At 43.1% G+C, this 17,645-nt stretch overlaps 1 long non-coding RNA gene across 1 annotated transcript; it reads right to left on the bottom strand.

Moving 5' to 3' along the window:
- Positions 1–10,619: 10,619 nt before the first annotated feature.
- LOC307013052 lies at positions 10,620–13,651 on the bottom strand. The gene is made up of 5 exons (XR_013800841.1): positions 13,537–13,651; positions 12,826–12,895; positions 12,535–12,710; positions 11,688–11,850; positions 10,620–11,508 (listed from the first exon to the last, which is right to left on the bottom strand). It is a non-coding gene; the product is annotated as an uncharacterized lncRNA (long non-coding RNA).
- Positions 13,652–17,645: the final 3,994 nt, after the last annotated feature.

Here is a 17,645-nt window from a genome sequence, read left to right as displayed (position 1 = left end):
TCAGTGTGACGTTTTCAGTGAACACTTTATTCCATCGGTGGGTAAGCAGAGCAAAAAGCATAAAGTTCTTGAAGCATATCAAAAAACTGGCTTGCTTCACGACAACTATTTTCAACACAGTTGACACCAACCAAATGCAAGGAGTGTGCTGCGCACGGAATGTAATGTATGAGTTGGTTGCTTTTCTTGAGATGAGCTTGCAGCCAATTATATTTTCCTTATGCATTGTCATAAGCCTGGCCACGGCAGTTTGAGAGATCCAGACCCATATCAATGAAGATCTTCATCACACAAGATGAAAAAAAGAAAAAGAAATAATAAATAAAGATCTTTAATTTTTTTCTTGTCACTGAGGGCCCTCTTTACTCAAGGGCCCCTGGGCACTTACCCAAGTTGCCCATATGGTTAATCCGGCCTTGGGGAAACATAATATGACTGAATAGTGATTGACAGATTGTAATAAGTGAATGAAATGGTGTTTGGCGATTAGGCCCCGGTTTGCAGGATGATCATTCAGGAGGGGAAAAAAACGCTCCGATGAACCCCCAAAATAAGTGAAGTATGAAGTACTGAGATGTGATGCATTTCTTACCTTACGGGCTGACTGCGGAGATCTATGGATGAAAATGAGAGATTAATGCGAGGACATGATGAGAAGGCCGGAATCACTGCCGTGCTTAAGTACTATTACATCGTAATGCTCTTGCAGGGTTAAACATAACGCAGACCCACAGGCCGCAGCCTGCACTCGCAGGGTTAAACATAACGCGACCCACTGGCCGCAACCTGCACTCGCAGGGATAAACATAAACACGGAGGTCACAAACTGACGTGCAGTGTTAAACATGACACGGACCCGGAGATCACACCTAATATGCAGGGTTAAACGAACACAGTGACACGTACAGTGGGGCAAAAAAGTATTTAGTCAGCCACCAATTGTGCAAGTTCTCCCACTTAAAAAGATGAGAGGCCTGTAATTTTCATCCTAGGTATACCTCAACTATGAGACAAAATGAGAAAAAAAAAAATCCAGAAAATCACATTGTCTGATTTTTAAAGATTGTATTTGCAAATTATGGTGGAAAATAAGTATTTGGTCAATAACAACAGTTCATCTCAATACTTTGTTATATACCCTTTGTTGGCAATGACAGAGGTCAAACGTTTTCTGTAAGTCTTCACAAGGTTTTCACACACTGTTGCTGGTATTTTGGCCCATTCCTCCATGCAGATCTCCTCTAGAGCAGTGATGTTTTGGGGCTGTCGCTGGGCAACACAGACTTTCAACTCCCTCCAAAGATTTTCTGTGAGGTTGAGATCTGGAGACTGGCTAGGCCACTCCAGGACCTTGAAATGCTTCTTACGAAGCCACTCCTTTGTTGCCCGGGCGGTGTGTTTGGGATCATTGTCATGCTGAAAGACCCAGCCACGTTTCATCTTCAATGCCCTTGCTGATGGAAAGAGGTTGTCACTCAAAATCTCACGATACATGGCCCCATTCATTCTTTCCTTTACACGGATCAGTCGTCCTGGTCCCTTTGCAGAAAAACAGCCCCAAAGCATGATGTTTCCACCCCCATGTTTCACAGTAGGTATGGTGTTCTTTGGATGCAACTCAGCATTCTTTCTCCTCCAAACACGTCTAGTTGAGTTTTTACCAAAAAGTTCTATTTTGGTTTCATCTGACCATATGACATTCTCCCAATCCTCTTCTGGATCATCTAAATCAGGGATGGGCAAATGGCGGCCCCCTCTTTTTGCGGCCCTCAGATTAATTTATAAACAACGTAATTAATTAAAAAAAATATATATATATATTTTTTTACTTGTAGTACTGATACCATCCACTAGACTCCTAGTTACGTCGCGAGCTGCGTACATGATTTCAAATACCGCAAAATAATCTGTGACGCATTTGTGTGTATTGTGTTTGTATTGCTGGGAAACCCTCACAAGAAACACCGGCTGTTGTTATGCCTGCTGTGACATTAAGTTGCCTCTTGTAATTATGCCTACAAGCTTAAAAGTTGTTTTTATCATCTGAATTTGGCGAAACAAGTTTAATATTCTTAAAACCAAGACTTTGTTTATTTGAAATCAGATGAAAACAAACTGTGACGGACCTGCCGTGTTATCTTTGATTACTACGCTTTTCATTCATAATTTCAGCAGGAGGGAGGGGGAGTGGTGTTGAGGAACAGCAGAGTGCGGGCTGACAGGTGTCTGTGTTGACATTCCCCTTATTGTGGAATAAGGGGAATGCAGAGACTGGCTACAAGTGTTTTAGGTTCAAGTTAGACAACTAATGTCTGGGTTAGTGTTCATGACTTCATGTGTATGTCATCTTAATGGTTAATCTCAATACACACACATTGTCCGTGCTTTCCAATAGTTTAAAATAGTTGTATTCCACTGTTTAATAACCTATTCAATATAAGCATGCCACTTGTAAAAATGAAATAAAATGTCTGTGTGAACTGATATTTGTTTACTGAGCTTATTAGAGGATGTTCCCATTTTTGGGGGATGTTCCCTTTGATTGTAAAATGTCAATGAAGATGTCAGACTTAGTATATTTGTTAATAATTACATACAACACATGGAATTTTTGTGTGTGTGTGTTCCAAGTGAATCTGCGGCCCCATGGTGGCCAGTACATCAATGATGTGGCCCCCACCACCATCAAAGTTGCCCATCCCTGATCTAAATGCTCTCTAGCAAACTTCAGACGGGCCTGGACATATACTAGCTTAAGCAGGGGGACGTCTGGCACTGCAGGATTTGAGTCCCTGGCGGCGTAGTGTGTTACTGATGGTAGCCTTTGTTACTTTAGTCCCAGCTCTCTGCAGGTCATTGACTAGGTCCCCCCGTGTGGTTCTGGGATTTTTGCGATCATTTTGTCCCCAAGGGGTGAGATCTTGCGTGGAGCCCCAGATCGAGGGAGATTATCAGTGATCTTGTATGTCTTCCATTTTCTAATAATTGCTCCCACAGTTGATTTCTTCACACCAAGCTGCTTACCTATTGCAGATTCAGTCTTCCCAGCCTGGTGCAGGTCTACAATTTAGTTTCTGGTGTCCTTTGACAGCTCTTTGGTCACAGTCATAGTGGAGTTTTGAGTGTGACTGTTTGAGGTTGTGGACAGGTGTCTTTTATACTGATAACGAGTTCAAACAGGCGCCATTAATACAGTTAACGAGTGGAGGACAGAGGAGGCTCTTAAAGAAGAAGTTACAGGTCTGTGAGAGCCAGAAATGTTGTTTGTTTGTAGGTGGCCAAATACTTATTTTCCACCATCATTTGCAAATAAATTCTTTAAAAATCAGACAATGTGATTTTCTGGATTTTTTTCTCTCATTTTGTCTCTCATAGTTGAGGTATACCTAGGATGAAAATTACAGTCCTCTCTCATCTTTTTAAGTGGGAGAACTTGCACAATTGGTGGCTGACTAAATACTTTTTTGCCCCCACTGTACTATATGCTGACGTGCTATAAGACCACAGATATATGCATGAATACCAGGTTTAGGGTTTGAGAGACCTTTTGATAGCCAGGGCAGCACTGATATCCGGGCGAATTATAGGATGTGAAGGCAGAGGAGGACAACCGTCCGAGTTGTTGCAGGGATGAGGATGAGACACCTTGATTAGCAGCAGAGGTAGCAGCGCCTATCCTGAACGAAAGCCCTGATATGCTATTAAGACACCACCCACCACCAGTTATATGCATGTGTACCATAGGTAAACTGAAGAGATCTTGGATTGCCAGCACAAGCCGATGTCCGGGAGTAGAGGGAAATGTAGACAATGTAATGCACGAGAGCTGTTAGCTTGAGTGATGCATGAATATCATAACCTGGCTTAACACGAGCCATGTGAGCGTGAGCCAAAAATATGAATGAAGTGCAGGATGCACGCAGAAAATGACATACGCTTAGTTAAATACTGAAACATGAGTCATGACCCATGATATAAGTCTAGCTTAATTAGCAGTTTAGTACGCCAGGATGAGTCATAGATACTGATAAGCTGATTGAGTGATGAAGACTGTCTATCATCTAAAAGAGAATGATGGAGGGACGCTGGTGTTAGATCCAACGACTGTGATAATAAATGTGTAAGCAATAGTGGAAATCTGAGCGTGCCGCTATGGGGGATGATCTCATGCAGATATTCCCCCCAAAACGAAGGATGTGCAGTGCACGTCCTTAAGAGTCAGGGAAAACGCGGTCGTCGTAAGGCCGGCGGATGCCACGTCCAGGAAACAGGAGATGAAGGCGTGCCGAAGATTATCCGCATGCGAAGTACGGTTGCCCAGTGAGGATGAGCAACTGTCGTTGGAGATGTTTGCTGTATACACCTTGACGTTTATGTGGATGCACGCAGTTTGGTTTGAGGAACGTTAATACCATGAGCTTGATGTGATGCCTAGGAACTCCGGGTGTGTGACTGGGCCTATAGTTCCTCATGATTAGGAACGCTGTGCTCCTGGAGGAGTCTCTTCTTCTCTCTTCTTTTTTCTTCTCTTTTCCCAGTTGAGCGGAGTTATAGGTTAGTCATTTTGTATTTGAACACTAGATGGCGTAAAGACAACGCATGAGGGGATCTCCCTGAGCAGTGGGTGATGAACTGGGGTGAGACAACTATTAATATTATTTATCCGAATAGCCGGTGCACGCGTAGTTTCTCCTTACTTGACTCCTGCTTGAGGCTGAAAGAGTTCCGCTGAACAGATGATGGGAACTTTAAAGTGCGTCGTTAATATCTGCTTTGAAGAGCCAGCCTTGGCCTGCACGCTATTAAAGAGCCTGTGACAGCCTCCGAACAACTGTTGTGCAATTAAATATTGGGCTACTAGTCACCTCGAACCGTTAGTTTAAAAAAGAAGGTGCAATACCGTTCCGATAAATATCAATCATTTCGAACATCTCGGTGAAATTCCTTCGATTCATTTTGAAGTTTCGGGGGAAGCCGGAAGGGACGTCAATGCGGGAACGCTTCACTGTGCGGCGAGAGAGCTAAACACGGACAAAGTGCATTGTCATACGTAGAAATGGTGAATTACTGAGTTTAGGCACGTTAATAACGTTTTAATGAAGTTGACTACAGTATATTCATATTTGTCAGTGCTTTCATGTCAATTCGGCGAACATAAAAATAAATGATCGTGGTGAAGATGATGATGAAATTAGGATTAAAAATCGGTAGTTAGAGCTGCTGAATTTCCTCCCGTCGGATGTGATATAAAAACAAATCGATTATTTTTGTAGTTGTAAACTCAAGTGGATGAAACTACATGTATTAGTGCTTTCATGTCAATTCGGCGAACATATGATACATTAAATGATCGTGAGGATGATGATTTAAAAATCGTTTGTTTGAGCCGGTCTGCATTTCCTGTTGAGAAAATAAACCAATGCTTTTTGTAGTTGTAGTACACCAACATGGATTAAACGTGTGTTTTTTTTACCACAATGTTGGGGAAATTAATGGATAAAATGCACAGATTATTATTATTATTCCCACTCCGATCCGGACACTATAGGTCCACCGTTTCCCCGCAGCGAGGCTCCCCCCGTTGAAAGTTTACGTGGGCTGGGCTGGGTGTAGTGGCGGACTGGCCATCGGGACGAATCCCGATGGGCCGGTACCGAAGTGGGCCGGTCGAGAGTCCCGGGATGATTTTTAGTCCCAGTCCACCACTGGCTACATGACCGTATTATCGCCCATATTGACGCACCTAATTCCTAAACTTCTAACAGATACAATTTAAACCGATCTTTCAGCCTCATATGAGCTCTCAGACACGTTCAAAATGAAACTGTCATCGCTGTCTGAGCTTGCTGCTGTGTGCGCCATCGTGCGTTTACATGCAGATGCTGAGATCCTGAACGGTGCAGCTGGAGCGCTGTGCCCGCAATGACGTCACACATAATTTGGCGGGACTTGAAGAATCCCCGAGAAGATCCGGAAAATGGTCAACATTGAAGGGCAGATTAATGGTTATCAAAGTACAAATATCCAAAATCAGTTCAGTAACGGTTTTCAAGGGGACAATATTTACTCAAATAGATGGGTTTGGATGATGGGGGAAACTCGTGTCACAGGCTCTTTAAGATTACATTATCTCCGTGCGTAGAAAGGGGGAACATTGACCGTTGTCATCAAGATCACCCTGAGCAATACCAGTCATGCTAGTAGCCTACGTTAAAGCGAATAGAGTTGTAACGAGAATTAGCGCTTGAATGAAGTGACTAGAATGCGACCGCACCTTGAAACACTTATACGAGTCGGGCAGCACTTACCAGTACTGAGATTCTTTTATTGTGTAGCCGGAACGGTTTGATTCCGCAATGATAGTGGCGGTAGTCAAGATAACTAATAGCACGGTTTCTAAGTAACATCACCTGTAGAATGCCAGAGAACCTTAATGACGGTGTTGTGATGCCGACGACGTAAATTCATACTGAAACACATAGCTAAGAGATGGGAAATAATTATCAGCTGCTTATGTGACAGTCGGACAGTGAGTGCTTAACGGCGACCGCTGTCGTGTGAGTTAACAGTGGAATAAGCTCCGGTGCACAACGCACTGCAGTGGCGTTAATGCCGTTGAACCACATAATAACCGATACATCACGGCATTCTAGAAAAAGTGTAGTTTGAAGAAGTAGTTCTGATTGAATCTGGCTTCGTATGATTGAAAACTACTAGGGATGCACCGAATATTCGGCCGCCGAAAATTATCGGCCGAAAATGGTTAAAAAGGCCCTTTCGGCTTTCGGTCGAAAGGGTTCTAGCACCGAAAAAATATCACCTAATGTCAGTGAACAGGGTTACGTTGGTAAGCTAATGTGTTGTTGTGATGACGTAATCAAAACGCGGCGACAAGCACGGCGCGCGACCATGCTCGCGGCTGGCTCACAGCCAACATGTCTGGCGCTTGGAGATATTTAAAAATATCAGAGAAAGAGGCGCGGATTGCGATTTGTAAAACGTGTTCAGCGGACATTTCTCGTGGGGGTGTAACTGCAAAGACTTACCACTTCGGGATTACTCCACCACTTGAAATCAAAACACCCGGACAAATATGCGGAGTAAGATCAAATCACAAGCACTGACAGCGAGAGACTGTTCAGCGCTGCCTCTCATGTGCTTGATGAGAAGAGGAACAGACTTATGGCTGATAAAGCAGAGACGCTAATGTTCATTAAAAATAACCTCCCACTTTTCCTTAATAAGTAGACAAGGCTGGCTTATCATAAGCTTATCTAGTTCTACATGTCTACTCTACACCCACTTTCCTGAACAATTTTCATTGTGAGTTATAATTCACCATCTCAGGTTATCATTAGGGGGAAATGACAGCAGCACAGTGTTCAATATATTGTACTTTCGGTATCTAAATGATACAATGTTGTTTACATTGCTCATGAGGACAGACCACCTTATTTGCAGATTCTTGAAATTGTAATTTAATTTGTAATTGATTGTGGATTTTGTATCCAGTTTTCACTTTATGTATCTTTATACAATGTTTACTACTTTGCTTATGAGGACAGACAGCCTTATTTACAGATTCTTGAAATTCAATTGTAATTTCATTTGTAAATAGTTACATTCATGTGGATTTATCCAGTTTGCACATTTGTATGCATGCACTTATAGGTGCATTTGTTGTTGTTGAAGGCCTTGCTGTTACAGTCTTTATTTACACTATTTTGTTGTAGGCCTACTGGCCCAGATGTTTATGCAGTTTTAAAGCTCCTTGGCTTTGTTCTGAATGCACTTTGTTGTAGTTATCATACAGAGAAAAGAAAATGCACTTGACTTGGAATTAATGTACTGTATGCATTCAAAAGTGCTGAATAAATGTTTTATGGACCCATAATAGTGATTATTATTTAAGTTAAGTTTTGCCATAATCATTTATTTTTCCATAATCAGGTAGCTGAACAACATTGGTAAAAAATGTATACATTATATATATATATATATTTCTATTAATCATTTTCGGCCTTTCGGCATTCGGTTTTCGGCCAACCGTTTCCTATTTTCGGTATCGGTTTCGGCCAAGAATTTCCCATTCGGTGCACCCCTAAAAACTACCCAACACAATCCTCCATTGATGTTGGTTTGACAGCGGTATTGGGAGAAAAAGGATTTAGTGGATCAGAGACTGTGAACGGATTTGGACAGTGCTGCCGAAAATATGTTGTTGTCGCAGATCCAGCCGTTGGTGCACCGAGGAACGGAATATTGTTAGTGGAGGAAAAAAAGAAAAATACGATCATTTAAGTCAATAAATTGTTCAATTAATATTGGGAGTCAATTCCTAATTTATTTAGTATATGGTCGTGTCATAAACGAGATAATGTGCAGCGACTTGGTCATTGAGGAAAAGAAGCTGTTGGGTTCAGAATTCCAGAAAAGACAGACAACTTATAAGTTGAACTATTTATTGTAAAGAAAGCAAAATATATATTTTACTTGGTCAAGGACTCATCACGTCTTTGGGAATCACAGGCAGCAAAGCTGTAATCTGTAACCACCAAATCCGTCAAGAGCCTCGAACCTCGTGCGACAATACATTTTATTACACAGGGCGTTTCCCGTACATTTATGATTGGTCAAGACTAGCTGAAGAGATACTGCGGTTTAGACTTGGTTCTCTTTTGGTTGGTGCGCAGACTCAGATAGAGTCTCTTGGCAATACGATCCTCCAATCAGCATTCGGCCGGCCTGTGGAAGTCCCTCCCTACTCTGGCACCATCATACTAATTTGTTTTCTCTAACGTTTCTTCAGATATAGTGGGAAACCATAATGTTGCTTCCTAGCTTTGCGGGGGACGCAGCTCCCATACAAAGTGAAGACCGGTGCGATGTGCTGTTCTGACTACCTCTTTGTGTTCTCTCAGTCTCTGCACTCGACCTTGCTACTTTCAATATTGCAAGCTAAACTTTCTTCTGACTATTCCCCTCGTTGGTATCTAACCCATCAGAACCTGGGATTAGTGATTGTGTCTATTTATTCTATAGTCATAGCAATCTCATGAGCACAATAAGCATATCATGTAATAATAAGAATCTTGTAATGTTATATAAAAATAGACTCCACAAAGACCTACGAAACACCATTCATTTCAGGTAAAACTGTGTTGAAGCTTGAAACTGCGTTACTTACTGAGCATTGTAACGGGTAGTAATTACCCGAACTGCATTAGTAATGCGTTACATTACATTACTTCGTACGGCAAAGTAATACGTTACTGAAACTCTATACTTTAACATGTTACACCCAACACTGCCTGGAACTCACCTTAACCCTGAACTAAAGGTAGCAATGCAAACAACGAACATCTCGTGAATTTATTGCAAGCTGCCTCTTGCCAGCGCTACCCCGATGCCTGTTTAAAGGTGAAGCTCAGGAAAAAGAGGTGTGAGAGCCTGGGCTGTGCAATGAACCTGCTAGCCGCCTATGACGCACTTAGTGTCCAGTACTGACTACTGAGCCGGGAGGAGAAGTAGCTTCAAGGGATGTAGCTTAAGCCCTGCCTGCCTGCAGGAGGGGTTGTGGTTGAAGCCAGAAATGGGTAAAGCTTTGCATGCGATGAGGGCCCGTTCCGCGCGAAAGCCGGAAGCGCCGCATTTGAGCGGCCCTGATGCCAGTGATGCCCTCTCGAGAGACTGAAGGCGTGCGTCAATTGTTTGCGTGAAGTAGGCCATTTCCATTAAGCCGGAGGAACTTCCGTGGAGCCCGATTTCCTTGTCCTTTCCTCCCGCGTCCGGGTTTGCGGGGTGGTCGGCTGGAACCGCTAGCCGGCCTGTGGAAGTCCCTCCCTACTCTGGCACCATCATACTAATTTGTTTTCTCTAACGTTTCTTCAGATATAGTGGGAAACCATAATGTTGCTTCCTAGCTTTGCGGGGGACGCAGCTCCCATACAAAGTGAAGACCGGTGCGATGTGCTGTTCTGACTACCTCTTTGTGTTCTCTCAGTCTCTGCACTCGACCTTGCTACTTTCAATATTGCAAGCTAAACTTTCTTCTGACTATTCCCCTCGTTGGTATCTAACCCATCAGAACCTGGGATTAGTGATTGTGTCTATTTATTCTATAGTCATAGCAATCTCATGAGCACAATAAGCATATCATGTAATAATAAGAATCTTGTAATGTTATATAAAAATAGACTCCACAAAGACCTACGAAACACCATTCATTTCAGGTAAAACTGTGTTGAAGCTTGAAACTGCGTTACTTACTGAGCATTGTAACGGGTAGTAATTACCCGAACTGCATTAGTAATGCGTTACATTACATTACTTCGTACGGCAAAGTAATACGTTACTGAAACTCTATACTTTAACATGTTACACCCAACACTGCCTGGAACTCACCTTAACCCTGAACTAAAGGTAGCAATGCAAACAACGAACATCTCGTGAATTTATTGCAAGCTGCCTCTTGCCAGCGCTACCCCGATGCCTGTTTAGAGGTGAAGCTCAGGAAAAAGAGGTGTGAGAGCCTGGGCTGTGCAATGAACCTGCTAGCCGCCTATGACGCACTTAGTGTCCAGTACTGACTACTGAGCCGGGAGGAGAAGTAGCTTCAAGGGATGTAGCTTAAGCCCTGCCTGCCTGCAGGAGGGGTTGTGGTTGAAGCCAGAAATGGGTAAAGCTTTGCATGCGATGAGGGCCCGTTCCGCGCGAAAGCCGGAAGCGCCGCATTTGACCGGCCCTGATGCCAGTGATGCCCTCTCGAGAGACTGAAGGCGTGCGTCAATTGTTTGCGTGAAGTAGGCCATTTCCATTAAGCCGGAGGAACTTCCGTGGAGCCCGATTTCCTTGTCCTTTCCTCCCGCGTCCGGGTTTGCGGGGTGGTCGGCTGGAACCGCTAGCCGCCTGGGGAATCCCGCCTGTAGCTTAATCTGCAAGACTACGGAGCTGATGAATATATGCCTGGAGCTGGGACGAAGCCGTGCTGCTGCTTGCGAGTTGTCACCCGAAATGACAGCTGACGGAGAGAGAAGAGCAGACTTAAAGGGGTTAGCACTGTCACACATTTTCCTGTCAAATGACAGTAAAGTGAACAAAAAAACAAAACATCAGTAAGAACATTTTTTGAACAAATGCATTATAAGCAACATTTAGAAAACAAACTGTACTATTAACAAATTTTAAATGTGCATTAAGACCATTTAGAAAATATACATCAGAAAGGAAATTTTTTACATTTGCATTAACACCATTTTAAAAATATACATCAGTAAGAACATTTTGAAAATATGCATCATTAAGACAATTTAGAAAATATGCAGCAATAGCTAAATGTAGGGCTTATGTTTTGCCTCTTGAAATAGTCCTGTGAGGTAGGTGCATGCTTAACTTCAGGAATATTCTGGATGGGTGCGGACAGTCCTGATAGAAAGAGGAATCTTCTGGTTCAGGTAGAGATGACCAACACCTTGCTGGTCCTTGTTCCTCTCTTTACCAGTATTGCCACTGTAAAACAGCAACAAACAAAATAATTAATCAAAAATAACTCTAGAATTGGGAATGTACAATAACAATGCTTATAAAGCTGGTAATACCAAAGTGTCTTGTGGCATAATGTGGCAACGTCAGTCTGTCAAAACAACACATGGAGTGAGAGAGTGAGAGACGAGAGAGAGCTCACTGACCTACATGAAGTCCCATTCAAAGTCAAGGAGGTTCTTCAGTGGTGTGGAGACGTGTGTGTTGACTGTGGCAGACCTCTTCTGGACGAACACAGCCGTCTTCTTGGAGACAACCTTGCCCCGGATGGCCTTTGTTCCTCTCTCTGTGTTGATACCAATGAAGCGTCTGAAATCAGAAAAATATTAAGATCAGAGTCTGAATGGAAAACTATTAGGAACACTTTGTTGTCTTAAAGGGGTAGTTTGGGTTTTATTCCATAAGGTGATATGAGTTGCTAACCGGTACTGACATAATGGGGTATTTAGTGTAATTGCGCTGCTTGATTTTTCCTATCAGACCCTTCTATATCTTGGAACTATTTCATTTGTTGAGAATTGCCAGTGTATTACTACGCACTGGAGCCAGTTCACATATTACGCCTTTATTCAAGCTTATTGGCGGCTTGATATTGGAAGCGGCTCCACTGAATAGTAATACACATAATTAACAAAGAAAATATTTTCAAGATATACAAAGTTCGGACAAGAGCATCAAGCAGCAGAATTACTCAATATATGTTGTATTCTCGTGTGAATGGTTCATGTTGTTTTTGTTTTTTTGTTAACTGACCCCATGTTCTGCTATTCATTTTTGCCTAACAATTGACCAGCTGGCAGGGAAATGTATGACTGCCTGCCTGAGTTAATGTCTGTGTCAATACCGGTAAGTAACTAATACCATCTTATGTTAAAAAAATCCAAACTATCCCTTTAAGTGTGAAAAGTAATGATTTGAGGTTATTCAGGTTTCAAATATTTTAATTGTAAATATAAAAACATAATGATTACAAGGAAATGAAAGGAGTCTTACCTCTGAATGAATTCCAGAGTACAGGCTGCCCTCTCCTGATACTGAAGGTTGAATACATAGTAGATCAAAGACAGCAGCAAGTCCCGTCAAAAAGGTTGGTGTGATGCCCTCAGATATGACATGGCCCTCAAGGGTGATCATCCATTACCGTCCAGTAGTGACTTGCCCGGTTCCACCTGAAAGTTAAAGTAATAGCAGCATCAGAATGCATCTCACCTTGCGTAAACATCTGCAAACTCAAAGAACAATGGCCAATCTGATATATAATATGTCTATCAATGAAATGCATACCAAGCAGCATCAGACGAGGACTTGCAGGTGGAGTGAGGGTTGTCTCAACGTCAGCTGCAGTGGCAGACACCTGTAGAGAACAGACAAAGACACTAACCAAATGCATTATGAAACATATTATGCATTAATGTTGATTAGGCTAAAATATGTCAACAAGAAGCCCAGTATAATTAATAACTGGCTGCTTTTCTGTACCAGCTGTATCAATCTTTGTGATGACATTTATAATAAACCAAGTTGGCTATGAAATCAACATTGAAATAAATCAATAAAAACTGACACACATTAACATCAGCTTGCTCACCTCTCAAAACCACTTTTCTACTTATCCCAACTCCATTCCACCCGTCAAGTTTGTTTAGTGTTTTTTCGTCGCATTTGCAGCTATTAACAAGGGGCAAGGGTATAAGCTAGCTAGCTAGCAACAACCGCTAACGTTACAGCTAACCAATCTTAAGAAAATGCACAGATGATCCAAAACGGTTAGCATTTGATAAAACACGATGAATCTGAAATGCAAGGAAATATAAATGTTTGAGCTATTCAAACAGGACTCATAAGTGATATTTTAAAATCACACACTCCCTAGCTAACTTTAGACAGCTAGCTGGCTGAGCATCAGTTTGATTTTAAACATTTTTTGAAGTAATGCTAGAATGAATAATAGGCCTATAGCCCACTGACGAGGATAATAAGATGGTTTTTAATCACCTTCGAATTTGTAGATGCACAACCCGATCGATGCAGATGATGCAGGACTTCTTGTTGATTTGCACATGTCGTCCGAAATGTGTCCTTCTCTGGAAAAGCTGCTCTCCTAATGACGTTTCGTATCGAGCCCCAATATTACCGCCAATTTCCCAATAATAATATTGTGTACTGTACTTTAAAACATTAGCATACTGTTTAGGGTCCCTGTGCTGCTGCTTCACATTGGCCAGCCCACAATCCATTGCTAACTACAGTACAAAACCGTGTTACATGAATACAGTAGATTAGTGTTGAAAATTGGCTGTAAATTAACAGCAATTGCTTACAGTGTAGGCTTGTGAAAATGGGGGGAAGTGATTGGCTAGCTGGGGAGTAACGTCCCCGGTCACTTATTAACAGACAGAGGATATTGGTCTTCGTGATTTAACTTTTGCTGAGCTCCATTTGTCTTTGTGTATTTGTGAATGAAGCGCCATCTCATGGTTAAATCCTGACATTTAACAAATGGGAGAATTTGGAAAAGCACTCGAAGGAAATAGTGGGAGGGCTTTAATCTCCCAGCCACTGGGATCCGCTGGGTTTTTGTTTGGAATCCGCTGGGTGGAGTCCTATCTGGAGTGCTACATCTGTAGACCATAGAAATAAAACGTACCTTGAAAAAAATGTATTTTAAAGTTATTTTAAATAAATGTTTTTTTTGTTTTGAATATAACATCTCTTTCTCTCGGCCAAGGTATCTCCCTGGGAGAACAGAAGGGAGTCTAATGGTACTTCGGCTGGCAATGAGACCAGTAATTGGTTATCGATCTATAACAACAACAACAACAACCGCAAAGCTCATCTGTGAACAACAACTTATTCCAATGAAGGCAAACAAAGGGAGCAGCAATCGGTTTGTTGATGACTCCATTAGTGATGCTCTGAGTCTTACAACAGGCGGGTATACATGTAACAGGGACAGTTATGTCTCATTTGTATATAATATATTATGTAAATATGTCTATATAATTACACAAAATCTGTGTTTATTCTTGTTTCATCTTGTGTTAATACCTGACGCAGTAGGACTCACATCAGTATGTGGAACTATAATTTTAGCGTGTACCCCTACGTTCCTTATGTATGTGACACTGTTCCCCTTTTTTTCGCGGGGTTCATGCATCGTTCTCCCCTTTTGATACTGATCTCTGTGGGAGAGGTAGGCGGCTCTTCAGCCAGAAGCAATTTCCGTGTTTTAGTGTCGACTTTATGCACTTTAAGTTACTTTTTATTACTTGTTTTTGTTGTAGTGTCTCACGGGTGTTCACAATGTATTTCTGTGTTGTTTAATTTGTATAGGGGCACGTTAAAGAGAGTACTGACTGGAGAAATGTTTTCTTTCTGTCGCTGTTTCGTCAGGTATGTTGTGTTACTTTTTACGTTATGCCCTTTTGATACTGATCTCTGTGGGAGAGGGGCACGTTAAAGAGAGTACTGACTGGAGAAATGTTTTCTTTCTGTTGCTGTTTCGTCAGGAGTGAAAATAAATGTACATCCTGAATGAAGCTACACGTCTGGGTCGTCGTCTTTCTACACAACACAACGCAGAGTCAGACACAGCCGGTTACACTTGGTGCCGTGACGACCCGTTGTATCCGCGACCAGCGCCGTCTGGTCCCCGGGGTAAAGCTGCTGCCCACCGGCGGGAAGAAGGAAAGACTGGAGTGTGTGTTTTTTTTTTTCCTCTTTTTTTTTTTTTTCCCCTCTCTTGCTGCGACGGCAGGTGCGTTAAAGGGACAGTGTACATATTCAAATTGAGAGATGCACTGAGTCTGAGAGGACACTTATCACTGAGTATATCTGTCTATCTGTGTTTTATCATTTTATTTTATTTTAGTGTTTTATCTCTTGTGGGTGGCTTTAAACTGTGTTTTGATTGCTTTGTGGGATTTTTTTGTTGTTGTCATTAACAATATGGATGTTAGTGGGCATGATGTCACATTTGGGTTGGGGAGGGGCCAGCGACTTAAAGGTAGTGAAAGATTTGGGTTCGCTAGTGATTTCAACCCGACATTAACACCTGCTGCAAGCTCCACACCTATTATGCAGCCAGACCGTAAACTTACACAAGTAGTATCTGTTGAAGCTTTTGGGGAAATGATAACAAGTTTGGCTAAACAGATAGGTGAGAACATATCAAGCACCATGCACCAGCCCAGTGCTGCCCAGCCTCAGTCTCCCACCAATCCACACCCGTCCCACCAGGCTGATTTGTCTCAATTGAAGGTTGTGGTGCAGTCAGACACCAAGGCTCCGCCTTACTTCAGGGGTGATCGTGCTGATGTATTTTCTATTCATGAATGGGAGGACATGATGAGATGTTACCTGAATAGAGTGACATGTGACACTCACGTAGAAAGGTTTGATCTGATTATGTCAAGACTAACAGGTAAAGCCAGGGATGTGGTGAAAGTGTCAATCCGCAGCCGACCTGACTTGAGTGCGACCGACCTGCCCACAGCTGTGTTTGACATATTAAAGGGTAACTTTAGTGAGCTGTCATACTCTAACTTGCCCATGAAAGATTTTTACGGCACTGTTCCACGTGCTGGTGAAAGTGCTATGGACTATTGGATACGCCTTAACAAGTCAATAGATGCTGCGGACGAGTGCCTCCAGAGGCGAGGTAAATGTGTAGATGACCCCAGTGCAGAAGTGGTCTTGATGTTCATTAATCACTGTCCTGACCCCAGTCTCGCCATATCATTCCAACTGAAGGCACCTGAGCGGTGGACCACGGCTGAGGTTCAGGAGCGTCTGGACGCCCATATGAGAAATGTGAGAAAAACAGCAGCGCAGTCTCATAATGTGGTGGGTCTGTCAGTTTATAGTCAGAGCCCTGTGACTGATTCTTTTCGCCCTGTCAATCTGGGGATGTCTCAGGCCTCATTAGCGCACCAACCAGACCCCCCTCCCAACTCTCTACCGGCCACTGCCCTTGCTTACAGTCAGCCTCAGCCAGACCATGCTAGGGTGAGTCCCCAAGTGTCCCCCTTATCCCTGCCTCTCTCTGCTGTCTCTGACCCAGCCCCTACCACCGTCAACCCACCTACTACCGACGCTGGTGTTCAACAGGTAGTTGCAATGTTTGACAGAGTTCTGGCTATGTGCAACGCTTCCCTTACAACCAGTCAAAGGCCAGACTACCATCAGCCAGGTAACCACCAACAAGCCCACCGTCAGAATGGTCAGCCAGGCAACCACCAACAAGTCCACCGTCAGAATGGTCGACTCCGTTACCAGCAGGCATCTGAGTCCTTTCCATGCAAGGTTTGTGGCTCCAGGGACCATTCAACCCATGCACACTGCAGGCTTTACAGATTATGCCTTAACTGCTTCAGTCCTGGTCACATAAGAAATCACTGCCCACAGGCCTCTCCTTCCTCAGCCATGCCACCTTCTCCCTCCAATGCTGGTTTAAACTAGCCCGCCCGTGCAGTGAGAGGGATAGCATGGGCGGCACTAGTGACACCCTCAGTGAGGAAAATGACTTAAGATCAACATATGTGAACTGCTGTAGTAATCTTCCTGATGACAAAACTGTGATTGCTGTGGGTTCACATAGAGTTGAAGGAGCCAATGACTTGTTTTATACCCCAGTGTTAGTAGGGGGTCAGTCAACTTTAAGGGAGATGCTTGATTCAGGGAGCATGTCATGCACACTCAGCGAAGAGGCAGAGTCCAATCTTAGAGCTGCTGGTGTCCTCCCTTGTCCTCAGCCTGTGCCAGAGAAGGTGGTCCTAGTTGGCTGTGGTGGCCTTATGACACAACCCAGATGTATCTATGACCTGGAGATTGAGGTTTACGGTTCTAAATTCATTGTGCCAACTTTCCTTGTCCCAGGGCAGAGAGACGAACTCATTATTGGTAGCAACGTCATCAGGCCCATATTACAGAGGATGAAGTCTGATGAGAAGTACTGGGAGCTCATCCAGTCCAACACCTCAGACCCCGACTGTGAGCAGTTTCTTCAGTTGCTCAGCTGCATCACTCGTTGGTCTGGTCCTGAACTGCCTGACAAGGTTGGCACGGTCAAGCTACGGCAAGCTATCACTCTAGCACCACAGAAG

Source organism: Notothenia rossii, assembly GCF_949606895.1.
Source record: "Notothenia rossii genome assembly, chromosome: 7".
NCBI classification, from domain to species: Eukaryota; Metazoa; Chordata; class Actinopteri; order Perciformes; family Nototheniidae; genus Notothenia; species Notothenia rossii.
This window is presented reverse-complemented; position numbering and strand designations above follow the sequence as displayed.